The sequence below is a fragment of the Prionailurus viverrinus genome, chromosome A1, assembly GCF_022837055.1.
Source record: "Prionailurus viverrinus isolate Anna chromosome A1, UM_Priviv_1.0, whole genome shotgun sequence".
In the NCBI taxonomy this organism is placed as follows: Eukaryota; Metazoa; Chordata; class Mammalia; order Carnivora; family Felidae; genus Prionailurus; species Prionailurus viverrinus.
In genome coordinates, this window is record NC_062561.1 from 169817569 (window position 1) to 169829736 (window position 12168).

Consider the following 12168-nt stretch of genomic DNA (forward strand, 5'->3'; position numbering starts at 1 on the left):
TTTCTTTATATCTTCTTCAATTACCTTCATAAGCTTTCTATAGTTTTCAGCATACAGATCTTTTACATCTTTGGTTAGATTTATTCCTAGGTATTTTATGCTTCTTGGTGCAATTGTGAATGGGATCAGTTTCTTTATTTGTCTTTCTGTTGCTTCATTGTTAGTGTATAAGAATGCAACTGATTTCTGTACATTGATTTTGTATCCTGTGACTTTGCTGAATTCCTGTATCAGTTCTAGCAGACTTTTGGTGGAGTCTATCGGATTTTCCATATATAATATCATGTCATCTGCAAAAAGCGAAAGCTTGACTTCATCTTTGCTAATTTTGATGCCTTTGATTTCCTTTTGTTGTCTGATTGCTGATGCTAGAACTTCCAGCACTATGTTAAACAACAGCGGTGAGAGTGGGCATCCCTGTCGTGTTCCTGATCTCAGGGAAAAAGCTCTCAGTTTTTCCCCATTGAGGATGATGTTAGCTGTGGGCTTTTCATAAATGGCTTTTATGATCTTTAAGTATGTTCCTTCTATCCCGACTTTCTCAAGGGTTTTTATTAAGAAAGGGTGCTGGATTTTGTCAAAGACCTTTTCTGCATCGATTGACAGGATCATATGGTTCTTCTCTTTTTTTTTTTGTCAATGTGATGTATCACGTTGATTGATTTGCGGAGGTTGAACCAGCCCTGCATCCCAGGAATGAATCCCACTTGATCATGGTGAATAATTCTTCTTATATGCCGTTGAATTCTATTTGCTAGTATCTTATTGAGAATTTTTGCATCCATATTCATCAGGGATATTGGCCTGTAGTTTTCTTTTTTTACTGGGTCTCTGTCTGGTTTAGGAATCAAAGTAATGCTGGCTTCATAGAATGAGTCTGGAAGTTTTCCTTCCCTTTCTATTTCTTGGAACAGCGTGAGAAGGATAGGTATTATCTCTACTTTAAATGTCTGGTAGAACTCCCCTGGGAAGCCATCTGGTCCTGGACTCTTATTTGTTGGGAGATTTTTGATAACCGATTCAATTTCTTCGCTGGTTATGGGTCTGTTCAAGCTTTCTATTTCCTCCTGATTGAGTTTTGGAAGAGTGTGGGTGTTCAGGAATTTGTCCATTTCTTCTAGGTTGTCCAATTTGTTTGCATATAATTTTTCATAGTATTCCCTGATAATTGTTTGTATCTCTGAGGGATTGGTTGTAATCATTCCATTTTCATTCATGATTTTATCTATTTGGGTCATCTCCCTTTTCTTTTTGAGAAGCCTGGCTAGAGGTTTGTCAATTTTGTTTCTTTTTTCAAAAAACCAACTCTTGGTTTCTTTGATCTGCTCTACAGTTTTTTTAGATTCTATATTGTTTATTTCTGCTCTGATCTTTATTATTTCTCTTCTTCTGCTGGGTTTAGGCTGCCTTTGCTCTTCTGCTTCTAGTTCCTTTAGGTGTGCTGTTAGATTTTGTATTTGGGATTTTTCTTGTTTCTTGAGATAGGCCTGGATTGCAATGTATTTTCCTCTCAGGACTGCCTTTGCTGCGTCCCAAAGCGTTTGGATTGTTGTATTTTCATTTTCATTTGTTTCCATATATTTTTTAATTTCTTCTCTAATTGCCTGGTTGACCCACTCATTCGTTAGTAGGGTGTTCTTTAACCTCCATGCTTTTGGAGGTTTTCCAGACTTTTTCCTGTGGTTGATTTCAAGCTTCATAGCATTGTGGTCTGAAAGTATGCATGGTATAATTTCAATTCTGGTAAACTTATGAAGGGCTGTTTTGTGACCCAGTATATGATCTATCTTGGAGAATGTTCCATGTGCACTTGAGAAGAAAGTATATTCTGTTGCTTTGGGATGCAGAGTTATAAATATATCTGTCAAGTCCATCTGATCCAATGTCTCATTCAGGGCCCTTGTTTCTTTATTGACCGTGTGTCTAGAGGATCTATCCATTTCTGTAAGTGGGGTGTTAAAGTCCCCTGCAATTACCACATTCTTCTCAATAAGGTTGCTTATGTTTATGAGTAATTGTTTTATATATTTGGGGGCTCCGGTATTCGGCGCATAGACATTTATAATTGTTAGCTCTTCCTGATGGATAGACCCTGTAACTATTATATAATGCCCTTCTTCATCTCTTGTTACAGCCTTTAAAGTCTAGTTTGTCTGATATAAGTATGGCTACTCCAGCTTTCTTTTGGCTTCCAGTCGTATGATAAATAGTTCTCCATCCCCTCACTCTCAATCTAAAGGTGTCCTCAGGTCTAAAATGAGTCTCTTGTAGACAGCAAATAGATGGGTCTTGTTTTTTTATCCATTCTGATACCCTATGTCTTTTGGTTGGTGCATTTAATCCATTTACGTTCTATGTTATTATAGAAAGGTACGGGTTTAGAGTCATTGTGATGTCTGTATGTTTTATGCTTGTAGTGATGTCTCTGGTACTTTGTCTCACAGGGTCCCCCTTAGGATCTCTTGTAGGGCTGGTTTAGTGGTGACAAATTCCTTCAGTTTTTGTTTGTTTGGGAAGACCTTTATCTCTCCTTCTATTCTAAATGACAGACTTGCTGGATAAAGGATTCTTGGCTGCATATTTTTTCTGTCTAGCACACTGAAAATCTCGTGCCACTTCTTTCTGGCCTGCCAAGTTTCAAAAGAGAGATCAGTCATGAGTCTTATAGGTCTCCCTTTATATGTGAGGGCACGTTAATCCCTTGCTGCTTTCAGAATTTTCTCTTTATCCTTGTATTTTGCCAGTTTCACTATGATATGTCGTACAGAAGATCGATTCAAGTTACGTCTGAAGGGAGTTCTCTGTGCCTCTTGGATTTCAATGCCTTTTTCCTTCCCCAGTTCAGGGAAGTTCTCAGCTATTATTTCTTCAAGTACCCCTTCAGCACCTTTCCCTCTCTCTTCCTCCTCTGGGATACCAATTATGCGTATATTATTTCTTTTTAGTGTATCACTTAGTTCTCTAATTTTCCCCTCATACTCCAGGACTTTTTTATCTCTCTTTTTCTCAGCTTTCTCTTTTTCCATAACTTTATCTTCTAGTTCACCTATTCTCTCCTCTGCCTCTTCAATCCGTGCCGTGGTGGTTTCCATTTTGTTTTGAATTTTGTTTAAAGCATTTTTCAGCTCCTCGTGACTGTTCCTTAGTCCCTTGATCTCTGTAGCAAGAGATTCTCTGCTGTCCTCTATACTGTTTTCAAGCCCAGCAATTAATTTTATGACTATTATTCTAAATTCACTTTCTGTTATATTATTTAAATCCTTTTTGATCAGCTCATTAGTTGTTATTTCCTGGAGATTCTTCTGAGGGGAATTCTTCCGCTTGGTCATTTTGGATAGTCCCTGGCGTGGTGAGGACCTGCAGGGTACTTCCCCTGTGCTGTGGTGTATAACTGGAGTTGGTGGGCGGGCCGCAGTCCGACCTGATCTGCCTCCAGCCCACCGCTGGGGCCACAGTCAGACTGGTGTGTGCCTTCTCTTACCCTCTTCTAGGGGAGGGATTCACTGTGGGGTGGCGTGGCCCGTCTGGGCTACTTGCACACTGCCAGGCTTGTGATGCTGGGGATCTGGCGTATAGCTGGGGTGGGTAGGCAAGGTACACAGGGGCAGGAGGGGCAGGCTTAGCTTGCTTCTCCTTAGGTGATCCACTTCAGGCGGGGCCCCTCTTCCGTGGGCCTCTCGTCTGCGCTTGGCTCCGGCGACTCCGTTCTGCCAATCCTCTGGCGGTTTTCTGGGTTATTTAGGCAGGGGTAGGTGGAATCTAAGTGATCAGCAGGACGTGCGGTGAGCCCAGCATCCTCCTACGCCGCCATCTTCCCTCATCCCTCGATGAAGCATTTTTAAGTTGGCTGATTTAAAACCCTTTTCTCATAATTCCAACATCTAGTTCATCTCAGTGTTGTCATTAGTTGATTGTCTTTTCTCATCGAAGTTATGATTTTTTTTTGGTTCTTGGTGTGAGAGGTGATTTTCAATTGAATCTTAGATATTTTATCTATGATTTTAGGAGTCTCTGGGGTCTGTTTCACTGTTTTATTTTCACAGGAAGTCCCTCTTTAGGTTTAGCATGCAGGTCTCTTGGCCTCTTTTTATGGGTTGTGGTTTCAATGACAGTGAAGTTTCAGAGTCATTTGCTGTTATTTTAGTTTGCTTTGTCTTGTATCATTAGGGCTCCCACTGGTTCCTGCTGGTGCTGCTTGACAGAGTAGAAGATGTTTTTTTTAGGCTGAACTACTAGGTATCTATTGGTAGAAAAGGTCTAAGGTAGAATTTCCTTACTGTGCCCCCTAGCTGTCCTGATGTCTATGGGCAGGGGAAGAAATTCTTGGAGAGCAGCAGCTTCAGCTTGGTTCCTTTTGTTAGTTCTGCCCTCCAGTTCTGGTGTTTCTGGGTGCGGAAAGAGACCCCCAGACCTGTGAGGACAAAGGTTTCCTGACATGATAGCTGGGTCTCTGTTGCTGGTTCTTCTTGCCTCATTCAGTTTCTCTTGGTGGAAAAGCGGATTCTCAGGCTTAGCAGGTAAGGAGAGTGCTTGCCCTGACTTTTTATTTTTGGTGAGACTCATAAATGATTTCTCTTTCTGGTGGTGCCTGACTCTCTGTTTGTTGTCACAGGGACTCCTATTGGATCCTAGGGGAGTTAGCCTACAGATATGGACTGTCTTTTGTTTCTAGACTGGAGGTTGGGAAAAGTTGGGTCTGGGTGACTTCCTCTTGGGTGAGGAGAACATGAGATACTGCCTTCATGCTGTTCTTCTAGTCCTAGGACCAAAGCAGGCTGCCCCCTTCCCCTTCCTCTTCTTCTTCCTCTTCCTTTCCTCCCTTGCCTTGCCTTGCCTGCCTTTCTTTCTTTCTTTCTTTCTTTCTTTCTTTCTTTCTTTCTTTCTTTCTTTCTTTCTCTCTTTCCTTCTTTCCTTCTTTCCTTCTTTCTTTCTTTCCTATTATTTTTAATTTAAATCCAATTTAGTTCACATATACTGTGATAATGATTTCAGGAATAGAATTTGGTGATTCATCCCTTACGTATAACACCCAGTGCTCATCCCAACAAGTGTCTTCCTTAATGCTCCTTGCCCATTTAGTTCATCCCCCCACCCAGCACCCTTCCAACAACCCTCAGTTTGTTCTTTGTATTTAAGCACCTCTTATGGTTTATCTCCCTCTCTGTTTTTATATTATTTTTGCTTCCCTTCTCTGATGTTCATCTGTTTTGTATCCTAAATTCCACATATGAGTGAAATCTTATATTTGTCTTTCTCTGACTGACTTATTTTGTTTAGCATAATATACTCTCGCTTCATCCATGTTGTTGCAAATGGCGAGATTTCATTCTTTTTGACCTCCAAGTGATATTCCATTATATATCTATACCACATCTTCTTTATCCATTCATCAGTTGATGGACATTTGGGCTCTTTCCATACTTTGGCTGTTGTTGAAAAGGCCTCCATAAACATTGGGGTGCATGTGTAGGAGGCTGCCTACTATCTACCTTTCAGAGTTCTTCTTTGGTTGTCTTTTGTGTTGTTTCTAGTGTTTATACTTGTGTTTTGTCCAGTGGAACTGGGAAAAATGATCTCTGCCATCTTATCTGTACCAGAAAGCTGGGTATTACTTTTAATTTTGGTTTCTTTGTTGTGTGAGCATGGAGGTGGTATGGAAACATTGGCTGGGGCTGAGTTTGGCCTTGTTGGGGGACCCGAGATATATGGTCTCTTATGAAATTTCACTAATTATCCTGTGCTCCTGGATTTAATTTCATCCACCAGTTTTTCACAAAGCCCTAGAAAATGGCAAGCCAAGGCTGCCCTCTCTGCATTTTCTAACGGTCCTGTCCTGGTACAGAGAGGCTTCTTTCTTTAGATATTTTCTTGAATTTTTCCTGGGTTGGCCTGCTTCTTTTCATGTTGGAGTATTCATTGTGTATTCTCAGGTTTCTGTTAACTCTTATTCCTTAGAATGTCTTCTGGAGATTGGGGTAGTGTTGGGCACATTGCCATAGTATCTAGAACACCAGAATTTTCTCTTTTTTTTCTTTGAAACCATGCTGTGAAAGTTGTGGCATACAGTTGGCATTCCTTATTTGCTGATGATATGTTTAAATTTTTGTTTTTTCTTAAAAACAGTGTTTTGTTCTTTTAATTAGTTATTGGTGGTAGGAGCTTCTGAGGTACTGCTTCACTAAACTGACATTACCCCCAAATTCCACTAATGACTTTTTTGCAGTTTTCACATCTTCCTCTGCCTTTTGGTGTTGCAAATGTCTTCTTTTTCATCCTGGCATCTGTTTCTCTGCCAAACCTCTTTTATTTGCTTACTTAATCTCTGCCCTTTGTTTGACCTCTCTTCCTCCTTTGTCCTTGACTCTGCTTTTCTGTTGATGTTCAGTCCGTGAATTTCATCTATCACCTTTAAGCAATTGACTCTCACATTTGAATCTTTAGCCTTAATATTTTACCTAAGCCTTTATTTCCTGCTGAAATGAACATGTTCTCATTCTTCCTATTCTATTGGTATTGTCATCATATCTTATTAAAGCCTTGAAGTTGTCACTGAATCATCTGTGTCTCTTTTGTCCCCTAAATTTATTCACCACATCAAGGATCTTTCTTCTTAATTCTCACTGATATTGTCAATTATAGAATCTTGTTTTTCAAGTTATATATTGCTATGACTTATTAATTTGTCTTATGTTTCATTTTATTTTTTTCTCTCTTCAAGCTAATTTTATACCTAGCTTTCAGTTTAAAATCTATTACTATTTCTTTCTCTTTTTATTGCTATCACATACAGATAGAAGAGTACATGAATCACAGGCACTCAGCCTGATGAAATTTCACAGACTGAACATACTTTCATGTAATAACACCAACAAATTAGTACCTTAAGAAAGTCACATTTATGATCATGTTTTTTTGCCCTAAAAAACAATTAATTCAAGGAATTTGGTCCTTATTAGTTTCCTGAACAGTGGAATAGGAGATAAATTGACACTGCATCTCCCACTGCTTGCCACATATAGCTTGGTTTTGGAGACATTTTTTTCTTTACCTCATACTCCCTTTTTTGTCCCATACTGCTCCTACTTCTTGAAATACATTTCCCATTTGACTTTTTATAATCTAAATTCTGGTCATTTTCCACCCTATCTCAAATCTTGCCATCTCTAGGAAACTTTGTCGGCTTTGTCCAGCCTTCATTACTTTTTAAATTTCTCTTCAAAAATTCTTTAATTAGTTAATTAATTTTTTGAATAGGCAATATCAATGTTTACTTAGCACAAAATTCAAATGTATAAAAGGATATATAATGATAAGTCCTTCTCTCATTCCAGTGCCTCAGCCACTATGTGTTCTTTAGGAAATATTTTTGCGCTTAAAAGGAAAATTAATTTCTATCATTCTTCCTCCTTGTTATAGCATGTAAACACACCAAGTTCTTTATCTCAATTTTTTCAGTTAGTAGTTTTTAATGATAGGTCCAGAACGATACACAAAAGATTTTCTTAGTTTTTGTTAGGTCTGAATGATATTCCACTGTTGGACACTGAACAATTCACATAGACTATGATTTGAGTGGCACTCCCTAGAATTGTTATTATTATCGGATGCAGCAGCCTTGATTGTAATTAACCTAGTCAGTTCTTTTTGATGGGTATTTCTGGTTTCTTTTGTTGTTATCTCAAATACTATTGAAATGAATAGTCTAATATTAATGTCACTTGACATCTTTGGGAAAATTGTAGGATATCATTCCCTTAATTCCTAAAATATTTGTCATCTTTACCAACTTAACTGTTAGACATAGTCTTAATTTATTATGGAACTGTTTTTAAAATTTTTATCATTTGTCATTCCTTAAGAGAGTTACCATAAGTAAAATTATTTTATATTCCTAGACCTAGAATACTGGTGTATATAAATAAGCCCTTAGGATGGTCTGGAATCTTTCTCAGATAGCTGCCAGATTCTATTTCCCTTTTTGTTCTTTTGAGCTCATTTTGAAGTTCCTGATAATGGAAGAAAAAAATATTATTAAAGTTTAGATCAGAGCTAGATGTATTTGGAAGTAGAAGTGATATTTATCCTAAGTTACGGGAAAAATGAACCACAATCCTAGATATAGTTAGAAAGGAAAATGTTTCACATTTCTTTGGCCTCAAAAATGATTCCTAAATCTTCCATCGAAAACATGGGATAAATCCAAAATCTATAAAGACTTATCAAACTCAACACCCAGAAACCAATTAATCCAATTAAGAAATGTAGAGTAGATATGAATAGACATTGTCCCAAAGAAGACATACAGATGGCTAACAGATACATGGAAAGATGCTCAACATAACTCATCAGGGAAGTACAAGTCAAAAGCATGATAAAATAGCACCTCACACCTGTCAGAGTGGCTAAAAGTAACAACACAGAAAACAGCAGATGTTGGTGAGGATAAAGAGAAAGGGGAACCCTCTTACACTGTTGATGGGAATCTAAACTGGTTCAGTCACTCTGGAAAACAGTATGGAGGTTCCTTAAAAAGTTTAAAATAGAACTATCCTAAGACCCAGCAACTGCTTTACTAGATATTTACCCAGAGGATACAAAAATACTGATTCAAAGGGGCACATGCACCCTGATGTTTATAGCAGCATTGTGAACAATAGCCAAATTAGGGAAAGAGCCCAGATGTCCATTGACTGATGAATGGATAAGAAGATGTAGCATGCATATATATATATATAATGGAATATTACTCAGCCATCAAAAATAATGAAATCTTGCCATTAATAACAGCGTAGATGGAGCTAGAATGTATTATGCTAAGCGAAATAAGTACGTCAGAGAAAGATAGATACCATATGATTTCAATTATATGTAGAATTTAAGAAACAAAACAAGATGAACATAGGGTAAGGGGAAAATAGAGGGGGAGGCAAATCATAAGAGGCTGTTAACTATAGAGGATAAACTGGGTTGCCGGAGGGAAGGTGGGTAGAGGATGGGCTAAGTGAGTGATAGGCACTTGTGATGAACACTGGATATTATATATAAGTGATGAATCATAAAAGGGTATATATATATATATATATACATATATATGTACATATATATATGTATATATATATATATATATATATATATATCGTATATACATATATAGTGATGAATCACTAAATTCTATCCTAAAACCAATATTATACTATGTGTTAACTAACTAGATTTTAAAAACTTAAAGAAAAACAAGGGCACCTGGCTGGCTCAGTCAGTAGAGGATACAATTCTGGATATCAGGATTGTGAGATCCTATGTTGGGTGTAGATATTACTTAAAAACAAAACAAAACAAAACAAAACAAAACCATGAGATGAGGTAGAATGTACCTTCTACTGAGACTTAGATGAGCTGTAGGTAAAATGACAGAAAAATGTTCTTTTTGAATTTTTGTGTTCTGTGAAGATATAGTACATCAAAGTAAAAATTTTATTTTATTTATTTATTTTTAATTTTACTTATTTGAGAGAGAAAGAGGCAATGCGAGTGGGGGAAGGGCAGAGAGAGGGAGAGAGAATCATAAGCAGGCTCCATGCTACTAGCACAGAACCTGACACGCGGCTCGAACCCACAAAACTGCAAAATCATGACCTGAGAAGAAACCAAGAGTCAGACACTCAATCGACTGAGCTACCCAGGCGCTCTTCAAAGTAAAAATTTTAAAGCAACTATATCCAAAGTGAAAAAACTGGAATTATGCTACTCCATATTAAAGTGAATAAGTCAATTACTTTGTATTGACTTAATTATGTTAAGGTCCATTTTGTGTTCTGGTTGCTGCTTTGGAACTGATGAAGCACAGCTTTCCACAACCTTTTTCTCCCCTCTGCTTATTTGATCATAAAACGGGACAGTTTTCAGTTGGAGAAAAATCGTAATTTGTTCTCTATATGGAAAACCTACATTTTTATCATCTCTTTAGATGTTATCACTGAGGTTAGACACATAAATCTGTTCTTATTTTTCTGTCTAACTTAGAGGATCTCAGCTGAATTAACAAGAAAGTGACTTCTGGTATGGATGAGCCAAAACTAAAAATAAGAGGTGTGTTTCTTCATTTCTTCTAACTGGCCCTAGACGATTCATTGCCTGAAGTTTTGTGAGTCTGGAGAGCAAAATAAATTCTATCATAGTTTTGGGGATTTATAGAAAACAAGCAGGATATTTTGGGGAGGTTTCTGAGACCTGACCTTTAGATCATCACCAGTTATGCTGCAGTGATTTTTAAAGCAAGTTTATTGAGATATAACTCACATGCTGAAGAATTTACCCACTTGAAGTGTATCATTCAGTGGTTTTTATTCTGTTCACAGAGTTGTGCAACCATCACCACAATTAGTTTTAGAACATTTTCATTGCCCCAGAATGAAAGCCAGTACCTGCTGGCAGTCACTCCTCATTTCTTCCCAAGTTTGCCAGCCCAGGCAACTATTAACTAATCTACCCGCTGTCTGGATTTTAGACTTTTCATATAAAGAGATCATACAGTATGTCAGTCTTTTGTGTCTGTGTTTCTTTTACTTAGCATAATGTTTACAAGGTTCATCCATATTGTAGCTTTTATCATTACTTTGTTCCTTTTCATTGCTAGTAATATTTTGTTGTGTGTATATAATATGTTTTATCTGTTCATCAGTTGATGGATATTTGGATTGTTTCCACTTTGTAACTATTATGAATAATTCTGCTCCAACATTCATGTGCAAGTTTTTGTCTGGGCATATGTTTTCATTCCTCTTGGGTATATACCTAAAAGTGGAATTTCTGGATCATACGATAACTGTATGTTTAACTTTGGGGAACTGCCCCAGGTTACATTTCCACCAGCAGTGTATGAGGGTTCTAATTTCTTCACAGTCTCCAACGCTTGATATTATCTATGTTTTGGTTAAAGACATCCTATTGGTGTGGTGTGGTATCTCATTGTGGTTTTGATTGGTATTTTCCTAATGGCTAGTGATACTAGCCATTTCCTAATGGCTAGTGATACTGATACATCTGCTTATCGGACATTTAACTAGCAAAACTAGTTAAATCTTGTTTGGAAAAGTGTTTATGCAGATCCTTTGCCCATTTTTAATTTATTTAATTGTATTTTTATTACTTAGTTTTAATAATTCTTTATATATTCCAGATAGAAGTCCCTTATCAGATAAGTATTTGCAAATATTTTCTCCCATTCTATGCTCTTTTCACTTTCTTAATGATGACCTTTGAAATACAGAAGTTTTAAATTTGATTAAATCCAGTTTATGTATTTTAATTTTGTTGCTTTTTCTTACGGTGTCTCATATCTAAGAAACCGTTTCCTGAGCCAAGGTCACAAAGATTTACTACTGTGTTTTCTTTTGAGAATTTTATAGTTTTAGCTCTGATATTTAAGCCCATTATCCAAACCTTTAGAGTTAAATTTTTTGTGTATGGTCTAAGAAAGGAATTCTGCTTCATTCCTTTGCATGTGGAAATCCAGTTGTCCCACCACCATTAGTTGAAAGACTTTTTTCTGAATGAATACACTTGGCACTCTTGTAGAAAATCATATAATCATAAATGTGATGATTCACATCTGGACCCTGTATTCTATTCCATTGATCTCTGTGTCTCTCCATATGCCAGGACCACATTGTCCTGATTATTGTAGCTATTCAGTAAGTTTTGAAATTAGGAAGTATGACTCTTCCAGCTTTGTTCTTCTACTTTAAGGTTTTTTTAAGATTATCTTTTCAATTTCTGTAAAAAAAAAAAGCTAGGTTATATGTTAATATGGATTAAGTTAAATATGTAGGTCAAATTGGAGAATATTGCTTTCTTAACAATATTAAGTCTTTTGGATCCATTAACATGAGTCTTTCCATTTATTTCCAACCTAAATAATTGGAAATAATTATAAGGAATAAATTCCTTGATTTCTTTCAACAATATTTTGTAGTTTTAAGAGCACAAGTTTTAATTTATTTTATAAAATTTATTCATATTTTATTCTTTTTAATGCTATGGTATATGGAATTGGTTTTTAATTTCATTTTTCAGATTGATCATTGCTAGTGTGTAGAAATACAGTTGATTTTTGTCTTTTGATCTTTACCCTGTAATCTTACTGAGGTCATTTATTAATTCTAAAAC

At 36.8% G+C, this 12168-nt stretch overlaps 1 protein-coding gene across 2 annotated transcripts in view; it reads left to right on the forward strand.

The window, feature by feature from the left end:
- FER (FER tyrosine kinase) overlaps window positions 1-12168 on the forward strand; it is a 435391-nt gene that overhangs the window by 42447 nt on the left and 380776 nt on the right. The gene's annotated exons all lie outside the window — the stretch shown is intronic.